The sequence below is a fragment of the Macrotis lagotis genome, chromosome 2, assembly GCF_037893015.1.
Source record: "Macrotis lagotis isolate mMagLag1 chromosome 2, bilby.v1.9.chrom.fasta, whole genome shotgun sequence".
NCBI lineage: Eukaryota > Metazoa > Chordata > Mammalia > Peramelemorphia > Peramelidae > Macrotis > Macrotis lagotis.
In genome coordinates, this window is record NC_133659.1 from 188,152,672 (window position 1) to 188,169,969 (window position 17,298).

The 17,298-nt window shown below is 35.7% G+C and overlaps 1 pseudogene; it reads left to right on the forward strand.

The window, feature by feature from the left end:
- The first annotated feature begins 15,167 nt into the window (after window positions 1-15,167).
- LOC141511346 (calcyclin-binding protein-like) lies at window positions 15,168-15,998 on the forward strand (annotated as a pseudogene).
- Window positions 15,999-17,298: the final 1,300 nt, after the last annotated feature.

Genomic DNA, 17,298 nt, shown 5'->3' on the forward strand with positions numbered 1-17,298 from the left:
AAAGTTGTTTATCCAAAAATAGTTAACAAACATATTTCAATTTCCTGAAACAAAAGTCTTGTCCTATAACAGATCCATGTCCTACAATTGTTAAAACAATGTCATGTGTTGCCAATTTTAAAAGTAGTTCCTCCTTAAGGTATACAGTGTGAAATCTCTTCTTAGTTCTCTAGGATCCTATTACGTGGTATTTTGAAATCCAAAGCAACTGGAAGTAAAATAACTCACAATGATCTGAGTATCACTCATCTGTCTCCTACTGACTTATAATCAAAAAAGTAAAAACCTCCTCACATCTACATTCAAGTAGGCAAAGTAATGTTTTTATATTACGTGGAATGATGGAGAGTAAAGGAATAAGAGAAAGAGAGACTGATAGAATGGAGGGTGGATTTGGGGAGGCAGTAGTCTGATAGACCATGAAAGGATAGACAAAGATATAGAGACAGAGAGACAAAGAGAAAGACAAATAGGGAAAGCTGAGATGAAGGGAAATACAGAGAATTAGTAATAATAATTGGAAATGAAAATGAGATAAACTTATCCATAAATAGAAGTGGATAACAGAATGGATTGAAAACTAGAATCCTACAATATATTGCATGTAAGAAATATACTTGGAGTAAGAGTTGCAGTTCAGTTGTAGTAAAAAATAAAAAGCAGGTGAATACATTAAGATCTCACATAAATAAAAAGGAAAAATGGAACTATTATAAAGGAATAAGCAAGGAATTTTTTTGTTGTTTACTCATGAATGACTCCTTGTGACCCCATTCAGAGTCTTATTGGCAAAGATATTGTAATGATTTGCCATTTCCTTCCCCAGCTCATTTTATAGATTAAGAAATTTAGGCAAAGAGGCTTTAATGACTTTCCCAGGGTGACATAGTCAGTAAGTGTCTGAGGCCAAATCTGAATTCACAAAGATGAATTTTCCTGATTCCAAAGCCAGTACTTTATTCACTGAATCACTTCATTGCCCTCAGTTATTGAATAAAATATGCTCCAAAGCCAAGTCCAAGGCAGTGAAAGTGAGACTCACCACAATAAGAGGCATTTCTTGTGCTGGTGATTATTAGAGCCCCCCCGGCCCCCCCCCCCCACAGGGATAAATGCAGCTGAGGAGAGACATGAGACACATACATACAGATGGTGTTGCTAGGGGGGGCAATCTAGCAAATCCATTTTTATTAAAACACCAGACAGATATTTAACATTAAAACCACATCATTTACATATGAGAAAAACCAGTGAGAATGTCCCAGGCTGTGCTCAAGGGCTGAGATTCTTGGCTCAGGACTTTTCCAGGAAGAGCATTATCAAGGTCTTTCTCAAGCAAGCAGTTAGTTTATGTATTCATAAAACAGAAATCCATGGAAAACTTTTGTAGGAAGGTCACATGAGCTCAGGAGAAGTCAAACTGACCATTTTCTGAACTCCTGCAGTTCTCAACAGGTAATCATTCATTCATTCATTCATTCATTCATTCATTCATTCATTCAACTGTTAATGAAACACCTACTACGTAAAATATATTATAGAAATATTCTAGATTCTAATGGAAGTATGTAGCTAAATTCTTGTTGACTGTCTTATATAGGATTACTATCTCATAAAAATAGATCTCAGCAGCACTTCCTAAGCACATTCTTTTCTATCATTCTCTTTTTCTTCTACTATTATACTTTCTTAGTCAGCTTGGACTCATGAGTTCATAGAGTGATATTAGATATGGTCATGCATGTACAGTGATTTACAAAATCTAAAATACCATATAAATTTGAAAATTGTTGTCATCCTTTGTCCTGGCTATCACAATTAGCTGATTAGCATTACTGTCATCGAGTACTTGTGGGTTTTTTCTTTCCTTTCATATGCCTGTGTGCTGGAGATTTTCCCATTGTCAGCCACTATGAAGTTGCACCTGGTCCTAGGTTTTCCATATTTGAGAACTAAATTGTATCATTCAATCCAAGAGTTTTTAGGCTCCAGGGAAATCAAGTGAAATGGGAACTCTCTTTAATATTTCTATGCTTCCAGATATATTAAAAATGAAAGAAAAAAAGATATTTTTAATTTGTGGGGAGTTGTTAATATGTAGCAGATTATACACATATATACATATATGTGGTTGGATGGGTATATATATGCACATATATATCGATGTATGTATTTTCATTTCTAGAGAATTAGCTTCTTTTATAATCATATGCATTTAAAAAGCATAATTCTATAAAGGTGTCCCTAGATTTCACCCAAAAGTCAAAGATATTTATGACACAAAAGATTAAGAAGCTCTGATTCAGAGGAAAACTGGACCAATGCTTGTTAGAAATATCTGAACCAAGGACAAGATGAAGGAAAGGCAGGATACTGAGAGAGGTTGTAGAGGGAAGGAAGAAGTATCAGATGGTCAAGGGAATTTTTCTGAAGAGTATGGAGAAAGATGTGAGTACAGGTGATATCCAGTGCTGTTTACATTTGAAATTCACCTGAAAAGCAAATTATATTCAGGAGCTACCAGTGACATCTAAAGTAAATAGCAGCTGATAACACCAGTAATTTCCCAAAATTTGAAATACAACCAGTCAATGAATGACAAAGGACATATTATAGAGAGAAAGTACAGGGAGGAGACTGAATGTGGAAGAAAGTAACAGTGTTGCTTTGACACCCACTGTATGTGGTCTTGGGTCTTCCCAATGCCACCCTATCACAGTTTCTTCACTGTAGTAAAGTACAGTGTAATTGAAAGAACATTAGACTTGGAGACAACAGGGATCTTGGTACTCTTCTATCTGTGACTCACTAACTATAAAACCGTGGACAAATCCAATACATATACTTGCCTTTACAGGATGTTGTGAGATTATATGTGGAAAGAACTTTGAAAATGATAAATGGGATGAAACAAGAGATAGAGGATATCATGAGATGCAAAACTGATCATTTTGATCATATTAAACTGAAAAAGTTTTGCAAAAGTAAAATCAATGTAACCAAGATTAAAAGAAAAGCAGAAAACAGGGAAATAATTTTTATATTCAGTGTTTCTGATAAAGGCTTCATTTCTAAAATATAAAGAGAATTGAGTTAAAAGAATTCAAGTCATCCCCCAATTCATAAATGATCAAACAATATTAAAGACCATTTTCGGATGAAGAAATTAAAACTATCTGTAATCATATGAAAGAAATGCTCTAAATCACTATTTATTTGAAAAAAGGAAAATTAAAAGAATTCTGATGTACCACCTCAAACCTATTAGACTAACTAACATGACAGCAAAGGGAAATTATAAATATTGGAGGGGAATGGAAAAATTAGAACATTAATTCATTGTTGGTGGAATTGTGAACTGATTCAATCATTTTTGACAGAGGTTTGTAACCATGCCTGAAGGGCTATAAAACCATACGTACCCTTTGATGTAGCAATACCTCTATTAGGTCTGTATCCCAAAGAGATCACAAAAAGGGGAAAATGACCCACATGTACAAAAACATTTCTAGCAGCTCTTTTTCTGTTGGAAAGGTTTGGAAATTGAGAAAGTGATTTCATCCATTGAAGAATGGCTGAACAAGTAGTGGTATATAAATGGAATGGAATATTATTTTTCTGTAAGAAATGACAAGCAGTCAGATTTCAAAAAAAAAAACTTGAAAAAACTTACATGAATTGATGCTGAGTAAAGTGAACACAATCAGAAGAACACTGTACATAGAAATAGCAACACTGTATGAGGATGACAGACTTAGCTCTTCTCAGCAATACAATGATCGAAGACAATTCCAAAAGACTTGTGACAGAAAAAGACATCCACATCCAGAGAAAGACTATGGACTTTAAATACAGATTGAAGCATAAGAATTTTCCTTTTTTAAAAATTTGATTTTAGTCTTTTTGTTTCTTATGGCCTTTTCTTTTTCTTCTGATTTTTATTTTACACATGACTAATATGGAAATATGTTTAACATGATTGTCCATTTATGAGCTATATCAGATTGCCTGCTATCTCAAGGAAGGGGGAAAGAAGGGTTAGAGGAAGAAAAATTTGGAATTCACAATTTTGCAAAAATGAATGTTGAGGGGCAGTTAGGTGGCACAGTGGATGGAACACCAGCCTTGAAATCAGAAAGACCTGAGTAAAAATCAGGTCTCAAATACTTAATAATTATAAATTACATAGTCATGTGACCTTGGGCAAGTCATTTAACACAATTGCCTTACATTAAAAAAAAATGAATGTTGAAAACTTTCTTTACCTGTAATTGAAAAAAAGCAAAATGTTATTTGTTAAATGAAAAAATGATAATACACAATAAAAATATTTGTCATTATTAGTAAAGAGATATGCTTATGAAAATCATAGGGTTAATACATATATGTGGAACTGAGGTTGCAATGTAGAGTAATGAATAAAAATGCTGGAGTTGAAGTTGGGCAGACCTGAGTTAAAATCTCGCTTAGACACTTATTAGCTGCATATAACCTTAAGAAAGTCTCTTAACTTCTCTCATCTTCTGTTTCCTCATCTCTAAAAGAGAAATAAAAATAGCATACACCTCAGAGCTTTGTTAAGATCAAATGATATAACATATGCAGTATTTTGCCATCCTGAATGCACCATATAAATGACAGAGGAGTAAACTGGAGCACTGAAAATTTAAGTGACAGATGCACAGCCACACAGCTAGCATGTATCTGAGGCTGTATTCATACACTATCGTGACTTGTGCTATTCAAGATTTACGCAGTGTACACCAGAATGGAAAAATGATGTTAAAAGCAAGTTCAAATCCTTCCTGAGACACTTACTACCTATGTGAGTCTGAGGAAATTATGTAACTTCTCTCTGTCTCAGTTTCTTCTTCTGTTAAGTAACAGGATGGGTCTTAGTATCTATGTCCCTTCCAGATATAAATCTATAATCTTGTGAGGTCAAATATAGCCTAGAAGTGTCAATCTGAATTCCATTACATGTATATGGAGCTCTGGAATTAAAGTTAGGAAAGTTACATCATGGATTCATATCTCATCTCAGAGACTAGCTGTGTGATCCTAGACTACTCATTTAATCTAAATAAAAAGATTTACCTTTGTTGTGATTAAAATATAATGAGAAGGTATAGGAGGTCATTCCCCAAGTAAGACAGAATTCATTAAGAGGAGCATCCTGTCTGTCAATTAATGAGTCAATGAATTGCATCCATGTAGGACAAAGAACCCAAACAAAGGACAGTTCCTTTTTTATAGGTTTTGGAGAGTATAGAACAAAGAACTGAACAGTGTAGATGACATATGCTTGAGGGCAACATGATTAGTTACAGAACTGAGATTCAAGAAACAATATGATTTTTTGAAAGTTTGGTCATGAGAGCTAGCAGCAACCAAATTCTTCAATCCTGAGAGTCCAGTTGCAAGATAACAAACCAGTCATTCTTGAAGGATGGTTTGGTGTAAAGAAAATAGACCTGACTCCCTTATTTCCACATGTGTCCTCTAGCATCAGTTAAATTCCATAAGAACATATCAGTGATAAGCAGGAGAATTTTATTTTTAAATGGAACCCATTACTGACCAGCTAAATCCTGAACTAAGTTCAGAGACAAAAAAAGCAATTATACCACAATTATAGTATAAAAGTAGTTACAAGGATAAAATCAATTAATTGAAAATAGAATTAATATGATGCAGGATCAATCATTCTTTTTTTTTCTATTGAACGCAATCAGGATTAAGTGACTTGAACCTGAATAATTGTCTGAAGCTAAATTTAATTCTAGGAGCAGTGTTCTAGCCACTGCACTACCTAGTTACCCCAAGATAAGATCAATCTTTACCTTCATAGTTCTTGTCTTTCATCAATAAACACATGACTTCCAGCCAAGATGGCAGAGAGAAGACAGGCACAGTTCTAAAGTTTCCTGATCTTTCTCCATCTATCATATCAAACAAACCTCTTAAAAGAAATCCAACCCACAAAACCCAGAAAGAAAAGCCAGGAGAAAGAACATCTGCATCAGGATTTGTCACTGCAAGCAGCACTGGACAAATTCGGGCAGGTGAGTCTGTTCTCAGAAGGATAATCAGCCCCAGATCAACCAGATTAACAACTGAATTGGAACAAGGAGTCTGAGGGCCTGAGAGCTGGACTTGCTGGATCAGTGGTGGGGCAACATGGCAGGGGCTTGAGTCAACTAGGGAGTAGAGGCACTGGGTGTTGGTGCTGTCCCTCTGGAGCTTGCGGACAGGGCTGGGGGGGAGAGTTCTGGTGCAGGAGAGCTGCAGACACCATCCCTGGGCTCCTCTGGTCTGAGGAGTCCATACCTCCATTACAGCTGAGACCTCTTCTGGGAACAAATAAAAACTACTTCTGCCTCAGGCCAAGGTGTGTGAGCAGAAGTAGCCCAGCTGACAAATGACCTCAGGCCAGGGTAAAGAGCACCATTGATTGAAAGCAAAAGAATTCAATAGCTCCAACTCCTCCCTTCAAGCAAAGGCAGAAGGCCTCAATCAAGGTCACAGACACTCCAGAGAAAGCAACCAGCACCTCCTACTGTCCAGCCAGAGAAATTGCAGACAGTGAGTAAAGCCTTTAGCTATCTCAAGCCCCTGGGAACCAGCCCCTCCCCAAGTCAAGGTCTTAGCAAAATGAAGAAGGGTCATCGGAAAGGTGAATCCATAGAAAAATTCTTGGAAGGGAAAGACCCTAACTCAGAAAGACCTAGAACCTCTGAGGAGAATACGATCTGGTCTTCAGCACAGAAAGACTTCCTTGAAGAAATAAGGAAGGAGCTTAAAAATCAACTGGAAAATTTGGGAGAGACAATTAATACCTTGCAACAAGAAAACAAACCGCTGACCTAAAGAAAAGATCAAGGAGGGGCAACCTGAGAATTAAAGGACTTCCTGAAAACATTGAAGAGGAAAAAAAAGCCTGGATTTAATATTATAGGATCTAGCGATTGAAAACTACCCTGATATCATGGAACAGGAGGGTAAAGTAGTTACTGAAAGAATACATCGTTCCCCTCCAGAAAAAAGATCCTAAAATGAAAATACCAAGGAATGTTGTGGCCAAATTCCAGAACTATCAGATAAAAGAGAAAATCCTGCAAGCAGCCAGAAAGTAACAATTTAAATATCAAGGAGCTACAGTAAGAATCATGCAGGACCTGGATGCTTCAACATTAAGGAATCGAAGGGCCTGGAATGAGATATTTCAAAGAGCAGGGGAGCTTGGAATGCAGCCAAGAATCTACTTTCCAGCAAAGCTGAGCATTCTCTTCCAGAGAAAAAAAATGGTCACTTAATGAACTGGAAGAATTCCAAAAATTCCTAATGAAAAGACCAGAGCTAAATAGAAAATTTGGACATCAAACAGGAGGTTCAATAGACACATGAAAAGGTAAACAAAAGGGGGGGGGGCAGTAAAAGGAAAAAAAAACTGCTATCAAGTAAGTTGAAACTGGCTATATCCCAGCATGGGTAAAAAGATTCTCATAAATCTTGAGAATTGTAACTCTAACAGACAGAATAAACCTAGCCAGAAATGATGGACATTTATGAACTATCCATGAGACTGCTATGTAACTGACTTTTACCCCACTTGGGAGAAAGACTCTAATAACTCTCAAGAATTTCAACTCTATTAGATAGAATATACTTAACTAGAAGTGACAGACACTTAGAATTTTCTATGACTCAGAGAGAATGATCTAAAAAACACTACCTCCTTAAAAAGGGGGACAGGAAAGAGATGGGAGGAGAGAGGGGATTGAATGGGGTAAATCTCATTATACTAAGAGGTACAAAAAAACCTATGGTAATAGAGGGAAAGAAGGGAGCAGATGAGAAACACTGGAATCTTCTTCTTATCAGACTGGGCTTAAAGTCAACCTACACATACTCAGTTAACTTATAAAACATCTAACCTTTCAAGCATTAAAAGGGGAAAAGGGGAGGGGGAACGGACAAAGGGAAGGGGAGTGGGGGAAAAAGGAGGAACTAACAAAAGGAAGGGAAGGGAAAAAGGGGAAGAGGAAAGAAAGGAGAGGGGGTGATATAGGAGGACAAACACACTGAAGGGGTGGTATTCAGAAACAAAAATAGGGAAAACAGATAAAGGGGGAAGGGGGAAAATACAAACAGAGGGAAGATAGCATGGAGGGCAATAAAGAATTAATAATCATAACTTTGAATGTGAATGGGAAGAACTCTCCCTTAAAAATGTAAGAAAATAGCAGAGTGGATTAAAAACCAGAATCCTACAATATGCTGCTTACAAGAAACTCATTTGAAGCAGAGAGATACATATAGAGTAAAGGTAAAAGGTTGGAGCAAAATATCCTTTGCTTCAGCTGAAGTACAAAAAGCAGGGGTAGCAATCCTTATCTCAGACAAAGCAGCAGCAAAAAAAAAAGTGGTAAAAGAGATAAGGAAGGAAACTTTATCCTCCTAAAAGGTACCATAGACAATAAAGTTATTTCAATACTAAATATATATGCACCCAGTGGGACAGCACTTAGAGGAGAAGCTGAAAGAACTACAGGAAGACATAGACAGCAAAACTCTACTAGTGGGAGACCTCAAACTCATGCTCTCAGATCTAGATAAATTGAATCATAAAATAAACAAGAAAGGAGTTAAGGAGGTAAATAGATTGTTACAAAAATTAGATATGGTAGACTTATGGAGGAACCTGAATGGGGATAGAAAGGAACACATCTTTTTTTCTGCAGTACATGGAACTTATACAAAAATTGACCACGTACTATGACATAAAAACCTAATGATCGGGGCAGCTAAGTGGCATAGTGGATAAAGCACTGGCCTTGCAGTCAGGAGTATCTGGGCCCAAATCCAGTCACAGACATTTAATAATTACATAGCTGTGTGGCCTTTGGCAAGCCACTTAACCCCATTTGCCTTGAATGAACCTAAAAAAAAAAAAAAACCTAATGATCAATTGCAGAAAGGCAGAAATAGTGAATACATCTTTCTCAGATTACAATGCAATAAAAGTCATATGCAATACTGGGCCAAGGAGATATAGACCCAGAACAAACTGGAAACTGAATAACCTCACTTTAAAAAAATGAGTGGACCAAAAAAACAAATTATAGAAAGAATTAACCATTTTAACCCTAGATAATGATAATAATGAAACAACATACCAAAACCTATGGGATTCCTTCAAAGCTACTCTCAGGGGATATATTATAGCTTTAAATGCTTTCATGAATAAATTGGAGAAAGAGGAAATCAATGAACTAAATATGCAAGTAAAAAAATTCGAGAAAGAACAAATCAAAAATCCCCAATTAAACACCAAATTAGACATTCTAAAAATTAAAGGAGAAATTAATAAAATTGAAAGCAAAAAACTATTGAATTAATAAATAAAATTAAAAGTTGGTATTATGAAAAAACCAATAAAATTGATAAACCTCTGGTCAATTTGATTAAAAAAAAGAAAGAAGAAAACCAAATTGCTAGTATCATAAATGAAAAAGGTGAACTCACCACCAATTAGGAGGAAATTAAAGTAATAATTTGAAATTATTTTGCCCAACTCTATGCCAATAAATTTGATAATCTATATTTACAAAAATATAAGTGGCCCAGGTTAAATGAAGAAAACATTAAATACCTAAACAACCCTATCTCAGAAAAAGGAATTCAACAAGCCATCAGTGAACTCCCTAAGAAAAAATCTCCAGGGCCTGATGGATCCACAAGTGAATTCTACCAAACATTTAAGGAACAATTGGTTCCAATTCTATATGAACTCTGGAAAAATAGGGAAAGATGGAACTCCGCCTAACTCTTTTTATGAAACCAATATGGTGCTGTTACCTATACTAGGAAGAGTTAAAAAAGAGAAAGAAAATTATAGACCTATTTCCCTGATGAATATAGATGTAAAAACAAGGGTGCCCATTATCACCACTACTATTCAATATTGTATTAGAAATGTTAGCATCAGCAATTAGAGAAGAAAAAGAAATTGAAGGAATTAGAAATGGGCAGGAAGAGACAAAACTCTCACTCTTTGCAGATGACATGATGGTCTACCTAGAGAATCTCAAGAAATCATCCAAAAAAACTACTGGAAACAATTAGCAATTTTAGCAAAGTTCTAGGTTATAAAATAAACCCTCATAAATCCTCAACTTTTCCATATATGTCTAGCAAGATACAGCAGGAAGAGCTAGAAAGAGAAATCCCATTCAAAGTAACCTCAGACAATATAAAATACTTGGGAGTCTATTTGCCAAGACAGACTCAGAATCTTTTTGAAAACAATTATAAAACACTTCTCACACAACTTAAATCAGATTTAAATAACTGGGCAAATATCAACTACTCATTGATAGGTAGGGCTAATATAATAAAAATGACAATTCTACCAAAACTAAACTATCTGTTTAGTGCCCTACCAATCAAAATTCCAAAAAATTACTTTAATGAGTTAGAAAAAATTGTAAGTAAATTCATATGGAGAAATAAAAAGTCAAGAATTGCCAGGAGCTTAATGGAAAAAAGTGCAAAAGAAGGGGGCTTAGCCCTACCTGATCTAAAATTATATTATAAAGCATCAGTCATCAAAATTGTTTGGTATTGGCTAAGAAATAGAGTGGTGGACCAGTGGAAAAGACTAGATGTAAAAGCAGGAGATGATTATCGTAATCTGTTGTTTGATAAACCCAAAGAGTCCAGCCATTGGGATAAAAACTCCCTCTTTGATAAAAACTGCTAGGATAATTGGAAGTTAGTATGGAAGAAACTTAGATTAGATCAACACCTAACACCCTTTACCAAGATAAGATCCAAATGGTTACAGGACTTAGACATAAAAACAATACTATAAGCAAATTAGATCAAGGACTAGTTTACCTGTCAGATCTATGGAAAGGGGAGCAGTTTATGACTAAGGAAGAGTTGGAGAACATCACCAAAAACCAATTAGATGATTTCAATTACATTAAATTAGAAAGCTTTTGCACAGATAAAACCAATGTAACCAAGATCAAAAGAAATGTAGCAAATTGGGAAACAATCTTTACAACTAATGATTCTGACAAAGGACTCATTTCTAAAATATACAGAGAACTGAGTCATATTTTTAAAACAAAAAGTCATTCCCCAATTGACAAATGGTCAAAGGATATGCAAAGGCAATTTACAGATGAGGAAATCAAAGCAATCCATAGACATATGAAAAATTGTTCTAAATCATCAATTATTAGAGAAATGCAAATTAAAGCTTCTCTGAGGTATCACCTCACACCTCTCAGATTGGCCAATATGATCAGAAAAGATAATGATCATTGTTGGAAGGGTTGTGGGAAATCTGGGACATTATTACACTGTTGATGGAGCTGTGAACTCATCCAACCTTTCTGGAGAGCTATTTTGAACTACGCCAAAAGGTCAAAGAAATGTGCATACCCTTTGACCCTGAAATGCCACTACTGGGTCTATATCTTGAAGAGATGATGGAAAAGGGTAAAAACATTACTTGTACAAAAATATTTATAGCAGCCCTGTTTGTGGTGGCAAAGAATTGGAAATCAAGTAAATGTCCTTCAGTTGGGGAATGGCTTAGCAAACTATGATATATGTATGTCATGGAACACTATTGTTCTATTAGAAACCAGGAGGGATGGGATATCAGGAGGGATTTGCATGAACTGATGCTGAGTGAGATGAGCAGAACCAGAAAAACACTGTACACCCTAACAGCAACATGGGAGTGATGATCAGCCTTGAAGGACTTGCTCATTCCATCAGTGCAACAATCGGGAACAATTTTGGGCTGTCTGCAAAGGGGAGTGCCATCTGTATCCAGATAAGGAGCTGTGGAGTTTGAACAAAGTTCAAGGACTATTCCCTTTAATTTAGAAAAAAACAGATATGTTTTTGTCTGATATTGTTACCTCTTAGACTTCTTGTCTCTTCTTTAAGGATATGATTTCTCTCTCATCAAACTCAATTTGGAAAAAGGTACAACATGGAAACAAAGTAAAGACTGACAGATTCCTTTCTGTGGGGGGGGGGGAGTAAGATGGGGGGGAATTGTAAAACTCAAATAATATCTTTAATAAAAATAACTTTAAAAAAATAAACACACACAGACGTAAACACAAACACACACACACACAATACTTTTCTATAAGTTAATCTTATAAGAACTTTTTTTTTTGCAAGACAGTGGGGTTAAGTGACTTTCCCTAGGTCCCACAGCTAGGTAATTATTAAGTGTTTGATGCTGGGTTCGAACTCAGGTCCTTCTGACACAGGGCCAATACTTTATCCTCTGTGCAACCTAGCTAGTCCTAAGATCTTTAACCCAATCATTATCAACTGTAGGTTGCACTAATGTAAGTTTTTTCTGTGGAAGTCAAAACAAGCTTTAACACAATCACTGACACAATGTTGAAAAAGAATAACAAGGTTGATGAATCTTGGTATAAGCCATAGTAAAAATATCTAACACCATAGACTAAATTTTGAAGGAAGATTTATATATCTCAAGGCAACCAAGAAAATTCAATAAACATAAATGCTTGTGAAATAAAAAGCCAAATTAATATCATAATGGTTGGGAACATTAACTGTACTGATATGCCAGTAATCTATTCCCAATGACCATTTTATCAGCACATGCCATATTGAATCTCAGATTTTACATTTAGTCTTCTGTTCTCTGGGAGCATCTTCTCTTTGACATTTTGGAATAGGTCTAGTCTTCAGGGCATATCTAAAATGGTCTCTTTAGTATATTTGCTTCCCTGTTTCCATGTTGCTTATAGAAATTCTTAGATGTTCTTGCTAAAAATATTTTACAAAACAAATCTCTTAAATTTTCCTTCTCTAATAACCAGTTCACATGGTTAAGAAAAGCTCAAACTTTGTGGTTCAGATAACACTGAATTAGGAATTCATAGTTCCCTTGAAATTTTAGAGAATTTTATTTTTGAAATGCCCCTTGCTGTTTACATCTTTATCTAAACACTATAGCTGACAAAAAAAAACTACTGCCAATAATAAATTAGTCTTTTAAAAAAATCTATGAGAATCTGACTTAAAAATAAGTCTTTCTTTTTTTTTTAGGTTTATGTTTTTTTTTTCTTTTTTGGCAAGGCAATGGGGTTAAGTGGCTTGCCCAAGGCCACACAGCTAGTTAATTATTAAGTGTCTGAGGACAGATTTAAACTCAGGTACTCCTGACTACTGTGCCACCTACCTGCCCCAATAAGTCCTTCTAATTAAATATTTAAAATTAATCTAAATAGGCATACAAGCTAGAACTGAGTTCATTTAACTTTCTGTGATGTAAGTTAGAAAATTATTACATTGACATATTTAAGAAATTCAGTATAAACTGAAAAAAGTTGAAGTTAGATTTTTTAAAATACCATAGATGGAAGAATTCTTAAAACCCTTTAGGTTACACATACACACACACACACACACACACACACACACACACACACACACACACACAGACACAAACACATATATATATATAGATATAGATATAGATATAGATATATATATATGTCTGATTCTATTGGTTTCTCAAAATTTGGATTCAATTTTATTGCCATCATTTAGAACTCCAAATTTTTCAATTAATTTCATTAACTTTCCAATTAATTCCAAATCTATTTCCTCAAGAGGAGTAAAACCGATAAGGATCTAATCCTTACATGAAATCAAAGTAAGGACACTTTTTATAAGAAGACAATCTCTAACACACCAATGAATAAGTTTCAAATTTTACCCAAGTGATAACCAAAGGCATATGTATATGTATATGTATATGTATATGTATATATATATATATATATATATATATATACTAAGTAATTAATCCTAAATCATATTTAAAGAACAGTGTAAATCAAACGAATTGTCTTATAGCATAAAACAGATCCTGACAACCACTCTGGGAGGTAGGTACTGCTATTACCCCCACTTTACAGATGAAGGATCTGAAGTAGCCAGGAATTAAGTGACTTTCTCATGGTCATACAGTTGGAAGGAAGATTTGATCTCTGGTCTTCTTAACTCCAGGTCCAGATTTCTATTCACTTAGTCTCATGTAAAACTCAAAGACCTTGGACTCTTTCCATCATTCCTTAGGTCTTAAAACTTTTACACCTCTCTGAACCTGCCCACCCTATTCTGTTTGCCATTCTGGCTTTTTTTCAAACTTATCACAGGCTTTCTTTGGTCTTCCTTATCTTCATGAAGGATCACTCCCAGAGAATTCTTTGACTAGTGCACTCTTCTTCCACAGACATGTACTAACAAGCTTAGAAATCTACAATATGTTGAGAAGTGATCTCTCACAGGAACAATAAACTTTATGTCAATGCTTGCAACCAGTCTTCCTTCCCTGCAGAAACTTTCTGTTTTTCTCATGAAATGTTTTGAGTAGCTGTGAATTTTACATGAAAAACTAATTAGCAATTGGAGAGAGAGATGCCAAATATCCAAACCTGATTTACAAGACCTTTCCAAGAATTTCCTTTTTAGGGATTTTTTTTTCATTTGGAACAAAATTTCTTCAGAAAGAGAGAAATTTCGGACAGGTAAACTAACACAGTGTTCTCATTAAATATAGAGAGATTATTTTGCAAGAAAGCAAAACAGTCTGGAGGCAAATTAAGGAAAGATTCAAGATTAGAACCTCACCTCTATACTACAACAATAGCTTTCTGACTCCAGGCAAATCATGTAACTTCTTTGTCACAATTTACTCATCTGTGAAATGAGGTTCACAGAAGGATATTGTGTACCATAACAGCAACGTGATCCAACCTTAATGGACTTAAATCATTTCATAAGTGCAACAATCACGGATAATTTGGGGAATTTGGAATGGAAAATACCATCTGTATCCAGACAGAGAATTGTGGATTTGAACAAAGACCAAAGACTATTACCTTTAATTTAAGAAAATGCTATCTTATTATGCAATCTTGCTATCTCATACTTTATTTTTCTCTTAAGGATACGGATTTCGGTCGGACCCTTACGCGGCCAGCGGCGGCAGTGGCGGGAGCAGCCAGCCCTTGGCCGTGTGGCACTCCCGGACCAGCTCTCTGCGGGAAGGCGGCTCAAGCAGCTCCTGGAGGTGGCAGCGAGCCATGGAGGCAGCCCTGGAGGAGCTGCGGAAAGACATGGAAGAAGTGAAGGAGTTGCTGGGAAAGGCCAGTAGGAAAAGAATCCGTGATGTCCTAACAGCAGAAAAGACCAAGTTAGAGACAGAAATCAAGCACAAGACAAAGCAGAAAGGACATGAGAAAGGAGAAACCATTGATAATGAGAAACCAGCTGCTGTGGTTGCCCCCATTTCAACTGGATACAGTGAAAATCAACAATTATGGATGGGATCAATCAGATAAATATGTGAAAATCTACATCACTTTAAATGGTGTTCATCAAGTCCCCACTGAAAATGTACAGGTGCAGTTCAAGAAGAGGTCATTTGAAGGGCTTGTAAAGAATCTCAATGGGAAAAATTACTCTATGACTGTCAACAACCTTTTGAAGCCCATCTCTGTAGAAGCTAGTTCAAGAAAGATCAAGACTGTTACAGTTCTTGTATTATGCAAAAAGAAGCAGGAACAGAAATGGGATTACCTGACCCAAGTGGAGAAAGTATGCAAAGAAAAGGAAAAATCTTCCTTTGATAATGACACAGATCCTAGTGAGGGGTTGATGAATGTTTTGAAGAAAATTTATGAAGATGGAGATGATGAAATGAAGAGAACTATTAATAAAACCTGGGTAGAGTCAAGGGAGAAACAAGCCAAAGGAGAGAATGAATTTTAAGACAAAAATGACCTTTCAGCCACCAATATGGAAAAATCCTTTCCAATAAGGAACTATTGCTGAGCTGCACGGATGCATTTGACAAGTATATTGTTTACACAGCCTTCTTCCAAGCAAAGACCATGAACTCTTTCCATTTCAGGCTGGAGGATTTATTTAAAATAAAATATGCTTATTTTAAAACACTTCTTTCAAGGAAGGTTCCCTTAGTGCCCTGCTTTTTTGTGTGCAAGGAGAGAGGGTCATTGTTTCCTCACTTAAATGTCAAAAAAAAGGTCTTGCTAATTAAAAAGTTATATATTCATTAAAAAAAAGGATATGGATTTCTCTCTCAGCACATTCAATTTAGATCCATGTATACCATGGAAATAATGTAAAGATTAACAGACTGCCTTCTGTTGGGGTGGGGGGAGGGAAGAGAGATTTGAGGGAAAATAGTAAAATTCAAAAATAAATAAATAAATTTAAGAAAAAAGAGAATAAAAACAGGTTCATACCTCCCTCACAGAAGACATAGCAAGGTTCCAATGTAATAATATTTGTAGAAGACTTCCCAAACTCTTAAATATTATGTCACTGTTAACCATTGTGATTATATGTGTACAGACTGGTGTGGGAGAAAGAGAACAAGACTGGGAGTCAGAAGACTGCTTCTAATCCCAAGATATACCATGTATGAACTATATGATCTGAGACTGTTAGATTGCACAGTGTATAGAGTCTGGAGTCAAGAAAAGATCTGAGTTCAAATTCTGACTCAAACACTTACATTTATGCTCTCTTTTTGTCTCAATTTCCCCATCCATAAAATGTATATAATAAGTGCATCTACATCCAGGAATATTGTGAGGATCATGTGAAACAGTGTTTGTCCAGTGTTGAGCAAGCCTGAAAGTGCTATATAGATGCTCTCTTTTATTGTTATTATTTCAGATATGAAGTGAATCCTGGCAACTGGCAAAATGGAGAGGAAATTGGTCTTGAAACAAGGACCAGCTGGGGGTTCAAATCCCATCTCTGACATCCACCTGTCCTATGAACCAGGGGTAGATCATGTACAACCTCAGTATTCTAGGTTGCTCTCTAAGACTGTTATTGTTGATATGCTTGTGTAGAGGAGTTTCCTCATGCAAGAGTTCTGCACTCAGGGGAATCACAGATCTGTACCCTATAGCTATAATCTCATGCTTATGCCTTCAATTCTGGCATCATAATCATCATCATCATCGTCGTCGTCATCTTAGTCATCGTTGGCTTTGTAGTAGTAGTAGTAGTAGTAGTAGTAGTAGTAGTAGTAGTAGTAGTAGTAGTAGTAGTAATTCCAATCATTTATTATATAGCATTTTAATTATGCAAATATTGTCTACATCATACCTACATTCTTTTATCTGAAGCTCACAAGAACACTAAGAGGGAATAGCTTTAGACATCATTGCCTCTGTT